Raw genomic sequence first — 16,413 nt, 5'->3', positions numbered from 1 at the left:
GTGTGTCTATCAAGGGTACCAGCCAATCAAACTTGAGGAGCATCCCATTTCTGGGAGGGGGACACGAAGTAGGAAGTGGATGCTGGGAGAGGGCTTTTGCCTTTTTGGTTCCTGACCTTGCCATGGTGGGTCAGATGATGGGGTCTCTTAGAAACAGTTAGATTTTTACCTTTCTCTCTGTCCTAATGCTCTTTAATAAATACTTAAACACTTAAATACTCTTGCTAGATCTTATAATTTGTTGGCGACCACTCATTAGATTTTGGATAGTATAGCTAGATTTTAGCCCCCTTACCAAATGTTAGGAAAAATTGAGGAAGAACTCCACCAAGTTGGGTAGACCCCTGTGCTGAACTTTTGGGATAATATGGATAAGTATAGCACAGGATGGGTAGGCATGGATGGGTTGGGATATGTATCACTGGAGGGACCTTCCAAAATCAGTGAGATCCATCTGTGTAGAGTTGAAGCCCAAGCTTTAATGATTAAAAAAATGAATGTCTAATTGATAAATAGTTAAAGGATATGAACAGGCAGTTTTTGGAGGAAAAAAAATCAAAGCTATACATAATCATTTAAAAAATGCTCTAAATCACCACTGATTAGAGAAATGAAAATTAAAACAACTTTCAGATACCATCTCATACCTATAAGATTGGCTAAAATGATAGAAGGGGAAAATGACAAATGTTGGAGGGGATGTAGAAAAATTGGGAGACTAACATAATTCCGTTGGCAGAACTACGAACTTTTGGAGAACAATTTGTAATTATGCCCCCAAAGTTATAAAATTGTGCATATCCTTTGACTCAGCAATACCAATATTAAGTCTGTTTCTCAATGGAAAAAGGAAAATAACCTATGTGATCTAATATATTTATAGCAGCTCTCTTTGTGATGACAAAGAACTAGAAATTGAGGGGATACTCATCAATTGATTATGATGGAACATTACCGTTCTGTAAGAAATGATGAGAAGGTCAATTTTAGGAAAACATGGAAAGACTTGCATGAAATAATGGAGTGAAATGAGCAGAACCAAGAGTATTACCAGAAAGTAATATTTGAAGAATAATGTGAAGACTAAGCTATTCTGAGTTATGTGAATATTCAAAGCAGTAACAAAGACCCTGTGAAGGAAGATGCTATCCACTTTCCGAGAAAGAACTATTAAATGGAACTACCTTATTGTATAGGGAGGGAGGGAAACATCTTGGAATTCAATGTAACAACAAAAAATAAGACAAAATAAGAATATCTGACAAAGATACCTCTTCCTTCCACCTGCCAGTCAAAGGTCCACTCCTCTTTCAAAGCTCTACTGCCTTCCCTGAAAAGACCTTTCAACAAACTCCTTCTCCTGTGCTGTGGCTGGGAAAAGCACCAGATCTGGAGTCAGGAGACCTGAATGTTAGCCTTGGTTTTTGCCATTAAATAGCTGTGTGATTTGGGCCAAATCACTTCTCTCTGAGCTTTAGTTTCCTCAAATGTAAAATAAAGGTGGAGCACTAGATGGTCAATATGGTTCTTCCATTTCTTTCTTTTTTTTTCTCTTTTTTTTCATTTTGCAGGGCCATGGGGGTTAGTGACTTGCCCAGGGTCACACAGCTAGTAAGTGTCAAGTGTCCTGAGGCTGGATTTGAACTCAGGTACTCCTGAATCCAGGGCTGGTGCTTTATCTACTGCGCCACCTAGCTGCCCCGGTTCTTCCCATTTTCTAACATTCTATAATTATCTGAATCTAGGATTTGTTTGGATTTTTGGTCTCCATACTCGAGCGGGAGCTGGGTAGACCTCGTAGATCATCTCTTCCCAATTTCTACCAGAATTGCGAATCTTCAACTAGAGTCTGGTTGTTACGAGAGGATTTTTAGTTTCAGTTAACTTATTATGACAGAAATGAAGAAATTCAATTCATCCATTCTTGACTTGAAAAATCCGAATGATGGAGATTTCAGAAGGGCAGACCACTCCATCTGATATCAACTCAATTATTAGAAAATTCTTTCGTATTTATTAAGTTAAAATCTGTTTCCCAGAAACCACCAAGTCACTGGTCTTAGATCTACCTTCTGGAATCAAACAGAAGAAATCCCCTTGATAATCTTTTAAATATTTGGAGATAGGTTTCTTGACACGCTCCCCCAAATCCTTCCTTTCCCAGACTAAACAACCTAGTTTCTTCAACATGGACAAATCACTTTGCTTATCAGTGCCTCGGTTTCTTTATCTGTAAAATTATGTGACCTTTGATCTTAGTGCTGACTAATTCAAGAGAACTGGGTTCAAATCCTACCTCTAACAGCTGTGTGACATTAAGTAAGTCATGGCACCTCTCTGGGCCTCTAGTTTCCCAAGTGAGACCCTCTTCCTCACAGGACATGGTTTTCCAACCTTAAATTATCCTGATCCTTTCTTTGGATGTATTCTAGTTTGTCAGTATTCCCCTTGGTGGACTGCTTTTCCCAGAAGAGGACACACCTTGTGTTCCTTACAATAGAGATGTATGCCTCAGTTCCTTCTGGGGAGGAACACAAACCAACTACCTTCTGGAAACAGTCCTTGTGCTGGGTTTTGCTTTTCCAGGAAAGGAGGTAGCCCTGAATTGGATTCCTTTGCCCCACCCAACCAAATAGACTGTAGGGTAGCTTGTACTCTCTAGGTGGTAGGAAGAAATAACAGTGGCCTGTTGCCCTGAAACCTAGAATTGTGTTATTCTAAATAAACTCAGAATAGCCTCCCACTTAACTTTGCCTTTTCCATCCTTTTGCTCTCCCCTCTGTTCTCCAGGATAGTCATTTGTTACGTCAAGGATAAGAGTGTTGGACTTAGATTCAGGATGACCTGAGATCGAATCTTGCCTAATTCACTTACTAGTTAGTTTTATAATCTTGGGCAAATCAATTAACCTCTCAGCCTCAGTTTTCTCACTTGTAAAAATGGAGATAATGATAGCACCTCCCTTCCAAAGTTCTCATGAGGATCCAAGGAGATGATATTTGCAAAGCAACTTAGCACAGTGCCTCACACATAGCACACCCAATAAATGCTTTTCTCAATTCCTTCCTTCCTTCCCCCCCAGAAAGAGGCCTTAAATGATGGAGAATACCCAAACTTCCATACCCTCTTTGTAGTTCTATCATTAGTGACTTCCAGAAAGGCTCGTAGTTCTGTCATCAGTCCATAGACAATGCTGCAAACTAATATTCCAAATGGTTCCTTCCCTCCCCCTTTCTACCACCTTTGGAACTGGCATGGAACATACACACACACACACACACACACAAACACACAAGCAAATTTAGAACTGAACTAGAGGACCAAATGTCTTTACAAAAAAATAGTTCTTCATTAACTCAAAGAGAATTATGCCTTAGGTGGCGGTCAATGATTAGCAATTCTATCATGATCAACCTGTGTGGAGACCACTAATGAAATAATAATGATCTATTTCATTGGTTTAGAGCTAGAAAACACCTTAAGGTTCATCTAGACCACAACCCTTCCCCTTCTCCCCTGCAACACGTATATTTTTGCCAGTAAGAAAACTACTGAATCAAATACCTTTTCACAATAATAATTAACAATTAATAATTAGCATAATGGGACTTTAAAGTCTATGCCTTTCAGTCAACTGCGAAATGGTTAAGATATCTTCCATTGTTAAGTATAGCTTGTGAAAGCCTACTTATTCCTTAATTGAAGATGCCCTTGAGAAGTGCCTTGCTTATAATCACAAAAGTAGCTAGTAGTGAGTAATGCTAGTTTTATACTTAAATTAGTATCCTTTGGTTTACAAAATGATTTAAATATATTTGATCCTCTCAACAGCCCCATGGGATTGGTATTATAAGTTTGATTATCGGGGGCAGCTAGGTGGTACAGTAGATAAAGCACCAGCCCTGAATTCAGGAGGACCTGAGTTCAAATGTGACTTCAGACACTTGACACTTACTAGCTGTGTGACTCTGGGCAAGTCACTTAATCCCAATTGCCTCACCAAGGGAAAAAAAAAAAGAATGTGAGCTCCTTGAGAGTAGCTGCTGTCTTACTTTTCAGTTTGGATTTCTAGGACTTAGTACGGTGCTTTGCACCACATATTAAGTGTTTAATAAATGCTTAATTCATTCATTCGTTCTTTTGAGAAGGCTTCAGCAAAATGCCAAAAGGATCCATGACAAAAGAAAAGTTAACAACTCTTACTTGACTATACCAAGCAGTCTGCCTTACCAACTGGCTGGTCTGCCAGACCTGGCTTCATTAATTAAGCAGCCCTGTGTATTCACTCACTGGTTGGGCTGGACCCCAAGTATGTTTTCTTTTTCACATTCTCTAGTTCCTTATGTCTGCCTGATTCCTTGTGCAGGTAACTCATTCATGTACTACCTTCTTCCTGAATGTCTACTGTACACTTAGCACCATGCATGGTACCAGGAAAGGTAGTAAGAATAAAAAAGGAGCAGAAGGTATAGTTTCTGTCTAGGAGGAACTTAAACATTAACAGAAGAGATAATAAATTTAAAACAACTAGAGACTCAAAGCAGGTCTACTAGGAAATCTTCAGAATGAGTGTCCCATAGGGTATGGCTAAGGTCTGAGGCAGACTTCAGTGGCTGATTGATCGTCCCAGTTCTTCTCTTACCCCTCCCTTATAACTTTTTTTTTTTAATTTTGCATCAGTTTTATAATTTAGAACAGTGGTGTCAAACTCAACCAGAAGGGGATCCCTGCAGGCTGCATATTGACTCAGAAAACCACAAACTAACATTACCTATGTTGTACTATTTAATTAACATTTTCCAATTACATTTAAATCTAGTTTTGCTTCCAATAGGCTATGAGTTTGGCACTTCTGCTTTAGAAGCATCATTGCCATAGTGGAAAGAGATCTGGCCTGCAATTTAAGATGATCTGTGCTTAAGGCTAGTCTCTGGCATACTGGCTTTGTGATACTGGGCACGTCACCTAATTTCTCCCAAGAAGCTCTCTAAATGCAATTGTCTAAGATTGTAAATGTGTTACAGAGCAGGAATGAATCTGCCTTAGTAATAGGAGTTTCCTTACTTGGATTTCCCCATACTAGTAATCTCCAAATTTCTTTGACCATGCAACATATCAGTAAAATTTTTGACCACTTATCCCCAATATATGATTTGTATACTTATATGTAAATTATATAATGTACTGCATGTCCTAACAATATAGAAATTATTATATATAGCATGTAAGTTATTATATATAAAGCATTATGCAAAATACATTATATGTGAATTATTATATATAATAGGTAAATATATAAACAAGAACTAATAATTATATAAAATCTACACAAAAATAGTCATTAAAAAGGATAAGATGAATACGAAATAAGATTTTATCCTAGAGTCAATAGGGAGACACTTTAGTTTACTGAGAAAGCAAGTGGCATGGTTAGATCTCTGATTTGGGAATCACTTAGGGAATTATGTGCAGGACAGATTGGAGAAAGGTGAGATAAAGAAACAAGATCAATTAGGAAACTATTGCAATAGTCCAGGTGGAAGGTGATAGGGGTCTGGACTAGGGTGGTGGCTATACAAGTGGACAAAATGGGGTAGATGTGAGATATGTGAGGAAGGTAGAAATTTAGCAACTTTTAGATAAGTAGGGTGAGGGAAATTGAGGAGTCAAGGATAACACCAAAGTCTTTATCTTTCTTTCTTCCTTCCTTCCTTCCTGCAACTGGGGTTAAGTGATTTACCCAGGGTCACACAACTAATAAGTGTCTGAGGCAGGATTTGAACTCAGATAAGGAAAGTCAGAAGATTGGGGGCAAAAGGTATAATTAGTTCCATTTGGAGCATGCTGAGTTTGAGAAGTCTATGAAACCTCAAGTTTGAAATGACCCATAATGGGCAGTTGGTAATGTGGGACAAGAGTTTGGGGAAAAGGTTCAAGCTAGCTAGCTAGATGAATCGATCTATGTGTGCTCCATGCAGAGATGATACTTAAGCGCATGGGACCTGATGCATTCATCAAGTGAGAAGCAGTGAGAAGAGAGGAATGCCCAGGACAGAGCCTTGTGGAATACCAACAGTAAGGAGACAGGATATGGTGGGTGATCCAGCAAAGGAGACTAAGGAGAGCACAAAGAGATAGTAGGAGAAAGGAGAGAAAGCAGTTACAAAAAACCAGAGACGAGTAAGCATCCAGGAAGTAAGGATGGTTAATAGTATCAAAATATGGGGATTGAGAAAAGACTGATTTGGTAATTCAGAGATCATAAGCAGCTGTGAAGATAATAGCTTCAGTTCAGTAATGAGCCAAAGAAAGGGAATCTGGAAGGATGGTAGATAGAAGTGGAGTGAGCTTGGGAGGAGAAAATAAGGGAATAAGCATTTTTAAGGTGCCTACTGTGTGCCAGCACTGTGCTAAGCATTTTCACAAATATGATCTCATTTGATCTTCACCACAGCCCTGGAAGGTAGGTGCTATTATTATCCTCCTTTTACAATCGAGGAAACAGGCAAACAGAAGTTAAATGACTTGCCCAGGGTCACATAGCTAGTAAGGGTCTGAAGGTGTAATTGAACTAAGGTCTTCCTTACTCTATGGTGCAATGGATAGAATGCCAGGCCCAGAATCAGAAAAAAAGTTAAAATCTGGCCTCAGACACATACTAGATGTGTGACCCTGGGTAAGTCACTTAACCTCGTTTGCTTCAGTGTCCTCATCCGTAAAATGAGCTGGAGAGAGAAAGGGCAAAGCACTCCAGTATCTTTGCCAAATAGGGCAGACACAACCGAGTAACAACAACTTCCTGACTCTAAGCCTAGTACTCTCTACACTGTACCACCAGATGCCTCCTAAAAAGAATATAGATAATGTAATCAAAACCTATCCATGGCTGCTCATCCTTTGTTTTTCATTCTCTCCCACCAAGTGGGGTGTGTGTGTGTGTGTGTGTGTGTGTGTGTGTGTGTGTGTGTGTGTGTGTGTGTGTGTATCTAGGGGGTAAGTGAGGACTTCTGCTCGTTGGGTCCTGACCCAGGGGATAGAAGGTCAGTGGACAGAGTGAAGTCATGGCTGCAGCACTGACAAGGGGATCTGAAGGCGGGAGGGAGGATGATAAGGGTGGAGGGAGGAATTGTACATTTACAGCTTTTGTGGGTGCTTGGGATTGTTTAGCTCACAAGGGCTCTGAAGGGCCTGAACCAGAGTCAGCAGTGGAAAGGGGAATAGCGTGGGAAGAAAGAAGAGGATAGAATAGTGGTATTAGAGACAAGTCCACACTAAGCACAGGGTAGGATGCCACCCATCTTCCCCAAAGTCTGGTGGATCACACACTCCTTGGGGCTTGAGCCACAACCCATGATCCCCCAAAGGGCCCCACCCTTCCACTTTACCCCCACCTCTCTACAATGTAGACAGTACTGCCATATGCCACTAAAATTACTGGTCTGTATTAATTTCTTTTTTAATTTTGTTCCTGTACATGTTATTTTCACCCTTTTCCTCCTTGAGGACATAGACTGTTTAATTTTCAAGATTAAACCTTGTTCCCCCATTTCTGCCTGTTGAAATTCTCTCCATCTTTCAAGGTCCAAGTTACATTTGTGATCTGGTTTAGCCCTAGGATGTTGGCATTGTAGGGAACACCTTCCACCAATGCAGAGCAGTAGCTAGTCTGGGGCACCGAGAGTCTTGCTCAGTGTCATACAACTCATATCAGAGACAGAATTTGAACCCAGGCCTTGCTGATGACAGAGTTGTTGCTCTATACACTATCCCACGCTGCCTCTGGGGCAGTTTAATGATTACTTCATTAATGAAGCCTTCCCTATTCCCTTCCTCCTTTCCCACCAACTCCTCAGCTTAAAGTCAACCCTTTCCTCTTTAAACTCCTCAGAGAACTTTCTTTGTGCACCACTTCTGTCTCTGTTTCTTGCAGCATGTGGCTCAGGCAGGGCCTTGGCATGCAATAGGTGTTTAATAAGTAAGTGTTCCTTGAATTGAACCCACATCCCACCTTTGAAATGTGGCAAGTCAGAGAAATATGTACAGAAATACCAAATGCCAAACGTAACCTAAAAAATGGTTTAGTCACTAGCCCTCTTCCTTTGTGGTGCACACATGCACACACACAGACATTACTCATGGTGTTGGGTAAGTGTTCCCCGACACTCACTCTGCTGGGAGAATTTCCCTTTAAGCCTCCCTTCTGCCTGTCAGACGCTCAAAACAAGGCTCTCTGCTGCTTTCAATTCTAAAGGACCTGGGGGGGGGGAGGCTTCCTGAATGTCCCGGACTCTCCTTTAGGGGGTGAGTATAAGTCAGACCCCAAGAACAGAGTTTTTGGTGACTCCGTTTTCCCCCTCCCCTCGGACGATTAATGAAGTCATCTTTAGGAATAAGGAGGATAAATGGGCTTTACACTTTTAACTGTTCCAGTACTCTCTCACATATCATCCCAATCGATCCTCCCATGGACCCTGGGAGGTTAGCAGGGATGACATGATCCCTGTTTTAACTAAAGGGTAAAATGGGGCTCCAGGAAAATGAAGGGGCCAAGGTCATAAGTAAGTTACTAGTAAGGCAGGAACTTTAGACCCTTAGACTTTTGCGTCTCTGTGAGGTGTTCTTTAAGATCATCTATCTAGAGTTGGAAGGGACCTTAGAGGTCATATTGCCCAAACCCCTCATTTTATGGCTGAAGAAACTGAGGCCGAGGTCACATAAGTAACTAGTGAGAGAGGAGGGATTTGAACCTAGGACTTCTGACTACAGACTCAGTGTCCTTTCCCCTGTAGTACTCCTTCCTCAATGCCACCTGCCTGTTGTCTCTGATAAGTTCCTTAACCACCAATGTCTATTGGTATACGGTGAGTGGACAGTAGACCACAAAATTCTTACCCCCTGAAAAAAAAAAAACAGAGTCAGAACCACCCCCCTCATCAAAAAAAAGAACTTGAAATAACAGCAGTGCTTCCTAAAACCACCCTTTCAGTCCCATCCCTGAGCTAGAGAGCATTAAATAGGAGACACAGACACACACCTTGAGATTTCCCGGCTAGGATGACTCCAATCACGGTTGACAGCTGACCTTGGGGCTGCACCAGACATTCTGTCCAGCACAGTGCTCCAGTCTCCCTTCTTTCTGACGGCTACCACACATGAGTCAACAAGCTGATAGCTGGCCCCCAGCACCCTCAGTATCTTCTGCACACACACACACACACACACACACACACACACACACACACACACACACACACACAAATACACGCACACACATACACAATCCTCTCTGCTTTTCAAATCCCACAGCTTGACGCTGACCATTCCCAGACCTAAGACCCAATCATGTGTATGCCTCCAATCTGCTGGCAGCGTGGCTTGTTACCCCAGTAACCACCTGCCAGGAAACACCAAGGAATGAGGCGTAACTATTTAACTCCACTCATCCATAGACCTAAAAATCTTCCTGTGCTTTCTACCCAGCTGTTCATTCCTCCATAATGAATGAGCTATGAAAAACCCAAATTTAAAGTGACCATGCCAAGAAAAGCAAATTGATTATAAAACATGGAGGATAGATGCTGAATTCTGTACTGGAAGCATATACTAAGAAAGATTACTGTGGCGCAAAGGGGAGGGGAAGAATTAAAGGCACAATGCTGGTAGCATCCAAAGGCAGAATATTCCTTTTTTTCCCAGGGTAAGTTCTAGTATGTCTGCTTAACTGATAATAATCGCACATTTGCATATGGCCCTTAAGGTTTATAACTCATTTCCTCACAACTTTCTGAGAAAGGGAGTACAAATATTATTCTTATTTTATTAGATGGGGAAACTGAGGCTTAGAGAAGAGAATTAGCATCATAGGATTTGGGGTTGAAGGGCATCCCAGACAGCATCTAGTCCATGCCTCCTCATTTCACAGAATGGGAAACATTAGCCCAGAATGGTAAAGTGAGTTGCCCAGGATCACACAGCTGTTAAGAAGAGTCTGAATTCTTTGTTATAAAGGCTGGCTCTCTGGAAGGAAATAGCAAGAGGAATACAGGGGGAAATTTAGGTGATATTAAAACAAAAGATATCAATGGGGGGCAGCTAGGTGGCGCAGTGGATAAAACACCAGCCCTGGATTCAGGAGGACCTGAGTTCAAATCCAGCCTCAGACACGTGACACTCACTAGCTGTATGACCCTGGGCAAGTCACTTAATCTTCATTGCCCCAACCCCCCAAAACAAAAACAAACAACAACAACAAAAAGATATCAATAAATTTCTTTTTAAAAATAAGATGAACCTGACTTTGAATCTTTGTTTTCTAAGTCCAAGTGCTATGTTTGTTCCACCAAGGTATCCATTGTTAGCATGCTCCATCTATAGAAATTCAAGACCATCTTCCTCACTCTGTTCCCTTTAAAACTAGGGTTCTTAACCTGGGGATTCTTGAACTCCTTTTCAAAAATATCTTAATAACTGTATTTCAATATAATTAGTTTCCTCTGTAATCCTGAGCACCTTATTTTATGCATTTAAAAATACCATTCTGAGAAGGGGTCCATAGGCTTCACCAGATTACCAAAGGGGTCCAAGTTACAAAAAAAGGTTAAGAACCCCTGTTTTAAAATATGAACTTAAATACTTTTTATGCTAGCAAAGAACTAGAAACAATGGAGATGCCCATCTATTGGGGGAATAGCTAAAGTAATTATGGTACATGAAGGCAATGGACTATTATTGTAGAGTAAAATGACTAATACAAAAAAAGAGAAGCATATGAAGTGAAGTGGGCAGAACTAGACACAATATACCTGACTCTTTTCTTTTTTCTGGGCAGGACAATGAGGGTTAAGTGATTTGCCCAAGGTCACACAGCTAGTAAGTGTCAGGTGTCTGAGGCCAGATTTGAACTCAGGTCTTCCTGAATCCAGGACCGGTGCTTTATCCACTGTGCCACCTAGCTGCCCCCTAAACATGACTCTTACAAGATAAATGGATAACAAAAAAGTAAAAAGTAAACAGTCTGTGATTTTAATGACCAAATTTGGATCCTAGAAAGAAATCAGTAAAAAAATCACTTTCTTGGGCAGCTAAGTGGCACAGTGGATAGAGTACCAGCCCTGGATTCAGGAGGACCTGAGTTCAAACCCAACGTCGGACACTTGACACTTACTAGCTGTGTGACCCTAGGCAAGTCACTTAACCCCAATTGCCTCACCCATAAAAAAAGAAAAAAATCACTTTCTTTGCAGAGATGAGAGATCTCTGTGGGTATGGAACACTGAATAAATTGTCAAACTTGGCTGATGTGTTAGTTATTTTGGCTGAACTACTTTTTTCATTCTCCTTTTTGATCTTTGTTTCAAGAGATGGTTTGCTGGGGAAGGGAAGAGAAGGAAAGGGATATACTTGGAAATAAAATTAATATAAAAACAAAAGATATCAATAAACTTTTTTAAAAGTATATAAACTTAGACTACATTAATGAAGTTATACAAACTAACACTGTCCCATAAATGCAAATTAAGAGAGATCCAGATGTAGGACAGTGATAATCTTAATCCAAATCAATAAACACTTATTAGGTGACTGATTATATTCAATGATACTGCCACGTTGCTGCAATACCAAAAAGAGTTCCCACAGGTATAGGCCACCTCTGCTTTCTCCCTGCTGGGAAAATACAAAAATCTAACACTATTAGGGATAAAACATTGAAACAAATGTCTTTGGAAGGGTCACTAAAGGATTTTCCAGGGATACCAAGAGATTGCTGTCTATGACATCAGCCTTAGGTTAGGAAAGTACCTTAAATATGCCTATACGTCAGTAGATTCATGATATCTTTCTACAGCAGACTTCAGCCTCTTCATGCATTTTCAGTCTTTATCCATGACCTCCCAGAAATCCTCCATATAGTAAAAGGTCTTACTCGTGATCCAAGGCTATTAAGTTGGGGTCCATGAACTTGGATGGGAAAAAATATATCTTTATTTTAATATAATTTGGTTTGGGGGCAGCTAGGTGGCACAGTGGATAGAGCACTTGCTCTGGAGTCAGGAGGGCCTAAGTTCAAATCTGGCCTCAGACACTTGACACTTACTAGCTGTGTGACCCTGGACAAGTCACTTAACCCTAATTGCCTCACCATTCCTCAAAATACATACACACACACACACACACACACACACACACACACAAATATAAAATTTGTTTTCTTTGTAATTCCATGTATTTTATTGTATGCATTTCCATAGGGTTCCCTCAACTGCCAGAAGGGTCCATGATATAAAAAGTTTCAAGAACCCATATTCTTTTTTTAAATTTTTTTATTTTTTTGCGGGGCAATGAGGGTTAAGTGACTAGCCCAGTGTCACACAGCTAGTAAGTGTCAAGTGTCTGAGGTTGGATTTGAACTCAGGTCTTCCTGAATCCAGGGCTGGTGCTTCATCCACTGCACCACCTAGCTGCCCCCCAAGAACTTAGGTTCTTTTAATATTTGTGGGTTACCAATGCTCTACTTGTACATTCTTACTACTTGAATGAATGAAAGCATTTATTAGGCACTTACTATGTGACAAGTACCATACTAATTAATCAGTGGGCATACACATTTAAAAATCAAGGCAACACCTGTCCTCAAGAGACTCACACTCTAATTGGGGAAGACAAAACATAAGAGAGAGCTCATTTGTTCTCTCTCCTGCAATCCTTCTCTCCATCCCAACTCCTGCCCATATACTAGGACACTCCAATATACATATTGATTTTCCCTCAAACACTCTAACTTTCCAGCTTCTCAACTTACCCGTTTCTTATAACCTCTTCCATCCCACCTCAACTACACACAGAGATGGCCACACCCTTGAGCTTTTCCATCATCCACTTTCATTCTCACGAACTCTGAAATTCCTTTTTCTGATGATAACTTCTTGTCATTTCAATTTTCCCAGTCCTTTCATCCTCTTCATTCTTCATTCTCACTATGACTTCCAATTTCTCTAGCCTTCTGTTCTTGTCCAGACCCCTGCACTGGTTACATTCTCCCTTCCCCACACTGACCCTTTGGTAAACCAGTTCAATTTTACACTGTTCTTTGCCTTGGAGTCTCTTGTACCTTGTCCTATCCCCAATCTTGCCCTGCTAAGTCCTGGGCCTGAACTCCCACCATCCACTGATTCTGCTCCTATTCATGTGCTGCTGAATGAAACTGAAAAAAAAACCAACAACAACTATAATAATAACAATGGCTAACATTTATATAGTTATCCCTTCCACATCATGGGGTTCAGGGGTACAGTGCCCCTATGATCTAGAAAATCCACGTAAAATTTTTTAGCCCTCCCTTCATACTGGAGAAGTCTGAATTATCATGGTATTAAAAGAGAAAATGTTAATATTATACAGTAATATATACATATATATATGTAATGCATTTCTGAGTTTCTAAACTATTTCTTCATTATCTGCTGGTCTTTGCATGTTGCCTGTGGCTTCTGCAAAACTCCCTAAAAATTCCCATTTAATTTCTTATGCTGATCCATGATATATCAAAACTTCGATGGGGAAAGTCATGATGTGGAAGGGAATAACTGTAGTTCTTACTATGTGCCAGGCACTATGGTAAGCACTTTACAATTATTGTCTAATTTGATAACAATTTGAAAAGCACAAAATCGTGCCATCTGAGCAAACTACAAATTTGTGTTCCATAATCTCAACTGGGCCCTCAATGAAGTGAGGGCCTTCTTACTTCATTAAGATTCACTTATCCCTGGGGCTGCTAGGTGGCGCTATAGTGGATAAAGCACTGGCCCTGGATTCAGGAGGACCTGAATTCAGATCTGACCTCAGACACTTGACACTTATTAGCTGTGTGACCCTGGGTAAGTCACTTAACCCTTATTGCCCCGCAAAACAAACAAACAAAAAGACAGATTCACTGATCCCACACACCCCAGGAGCTTTTACCAGTCTTTTCATCCTTCTTCAAACCTCCTGTGGCTCTCCCTCCCTGTAACCCTCTGAAAACTTTGCCTTATATTTCACTGAAAAAAACCCCTGAGATCCCTCTTATTCTCTCTACCTCATCTCACATCACTCAGATGCCTTCTGCCACCATCTCTTCCTTCACTCTTTTTTTTGTTTGTTTTTTCTTTTTTCTTTTTTTTTCTTTTTTGCAGGGCAATGGGGTTAAGTGACTTGCCCAGGTCACACAGCTAGTAAGTGTCAAGTGTCAGAGGCCAAATTTGAACTCAGGTACTCCTGAATCCAGGGCCGGTGCTTTATCCACTGCGCCACCTAGCTGCCCCCCTTCACTCTTATCTCATATGGAAATGTTACCTTTGTCCTTGCCTAGGCAAACCCTTATACATCTACATGCATAAGTAATCCCATCTCCTTCTGACTTGAGTAGTTTATTGGCTCCTCTATTGTCCCCCCTCAATCTCTTATCATCAATCTCTCCGTCTGCTGACTACTCTTCCTGAATGCCTACAAACATGCTGAGGTTTCCCCTAACCTCAAAAAACTCTCCCTTGATCTATCCCTCCCTACCACATGTTTCTTCCTTTCATGGCTAAAGTGTTTGAGAAGGCTGTCTACAATTGGTGACTCCACTTCCTTCCCTTTTGCTCACCACAATCTGGCTTCTGATTTCATTATTAAACTGAAACCATGCTCTCCAAAGTAAGCAATGATCTTTTAATTTCCAATTCTAACAGCCTTTTCTCAACTCTCATCCTTTTTTACCTTTCTGCAAACTTTGATGCTTTTCATCACCTTCTTAATACTCCCATCTTTCTAGGTTTCTGTGATACTGCCCTTTGTCATTCTTTTCCTACCTGTCTGACCACTCCTTTTCATTTTTTTTAGAAGAGGCAAACAGGATTAAGTGACTTACCCAGGGTCACACGCTAGTAAGTGCCTGGGTCTGGACTTGAACTCAGTTCCTCCTGACTCCAGGGCTGGTGCTCCAACCATTATGCCACTGAGCTGCTCCTTCTTAGTCTCTTCCTGGATCTTCATCTAGGTTGTACCTGCTAACTGTGGGTATCCCCTAAGACTCTGTGCTGAGACTTCTTCTCTTCTCCCTCTATACTATTTCTCTTATGTTCATCAGTTCCTATAGGTTCAACTATTATCTCTATGCAGGTGATTCTCAGATTATCTGTCCAACCCTAACCTCTCTCCTGTCCTCTAGTCTTGAATTCCCAACTGCCTATGGATACTTCAACATGTCCAAAACTAAAATAATTATGTTTTCTCCCAAAACCTCTCCTCTTCCTAACTCTCCTATCACTGTTGAGGGTACTACTATCTTCTTAGTCACCCAGGCTCATAACCTGAGTATCATCCTTGACTCCTCACTCTTTACACCCCCACCCCCTATATACAATCTATTGCCAAAGCTGTGGTCAATTCTGCCTTTGCTACATTTGCCATATATGTCCCATTCTCTCCTGTGACTCTGCCACCACCCTGGTATAGACCCTCATCACCTCATGCCTGAACAAAGGAAACATCCTTCTAATTGGTCTCCTTGCCTCAAGCCTCTCCCCACCCCAGTCCATCTTTCACTCAGTTGCCAAAGTGATCTTCCTAAAGTGCAGATCTAATCATGCCACCACTCTACTCAATAAACTATAGAGGCAGGGGCAGCTAGGTGGTGCAGTAGATAAAGTGCTGGCCCTGGATTCAGGAGTACCTGAGTTCAAATCCGACCTCAGACACTTGACACTTACTAGCTACATGACCCTGGGCAAGTCATTTAACCCTCATTGCCCCACAAAAAATAAAAAATAAAAACAAACTATAGAGGCTCCTAATTACCTCTAGATTCAAATATAACATCTTGTTTGGTTTTTTAAATTCTTCACAATCTGGTCCCACCTACCTTCCCAATCTGCTTACATTATACTTCTCTCCAAACACTCTATGTTACAATAACATTGACCTCCCTTGCAGTTCCTCATACAAGACAATTTTCTTTTTTAAAAAGTTCAATTTATTTTCATTTCCAAATTCTCTCCCTCTTCTCCCTATTCCTCCTCCACCCATTGAGAGATCAAGGAAAAAACCTATTACAAGTATACATTCACACACACACACACACACACGCACATTTATATATATATATACGTATATAGTCAAGCAAAACAAATTCCTGTTAGTTAAGTCCAAAAAGAAATGAAAAGAAAGAGAAAAAAATATTCTTCAATCTGCATTTGGAATCCATTAGCTCACTGTCTGAAAGGTAGAGTGTTTATTCATGAATCCTTTAGAATTGTGAATGGTCATTGTGTTAATCAGTTACTAAGTCAAAGTTGACTATCTTTACACTATTCCTTTATTGTATAATAGTTCTCTTGGTTCTGCTCATTTCATTCTGCATCAGTTCATATAGGTCTTCCCAGGTTTTTC

The 16,413-nt window shown here is 40.7% G+C and overlaps 1 protein-coding gene across 2 annotated transcripts in view; it reads right to left on the bottom strand.

Annotated features, from left to right (window-relative positions):
- GPR68 (G protein-coupled receptor 68) overlaps positions 1–16,413 on the bottom strand; it is a 50,060-nt gene that overhangs the window by 14,143 nt on the left and 19,504 nt on the right. The window contains exon 1 of one of the 2 annotated variants that reach the window (XM_043985821.1): positions 9,035–9,193. The exons of the other annotated variant lie outside the window; for it this stretch is intronic. The gene's annotated coding sequence lies outside the window, so the exon portion shown is untranslated. Of the gene's footprint in view, positions 1–9,034; positions 9,194–16,413 lie in introns of those variants that run through there. 2 annotated transcript variants of the gene reach the window in all.

Source organism: Dromiciops gliroides, chromosome 2 (genome assembly GCF_019393635.1).
Source record: "Dromiciops gliroides isolate mDroGli1 chromosome 2, mDroGli1.pri, whole genome shotgun sequence".
Classification (NCBI taxonomy): Eukaryota; Metazoa; Chordata; class Mammalia; order Microbiotheria; family Microbiotheriidae; genus Dromiciops; species Dromiciops gliroides.
Note: the sequence above shows the minus strand (reverse complement) of the source record. Positions and strands in the feature narration are given on the sequence as shown.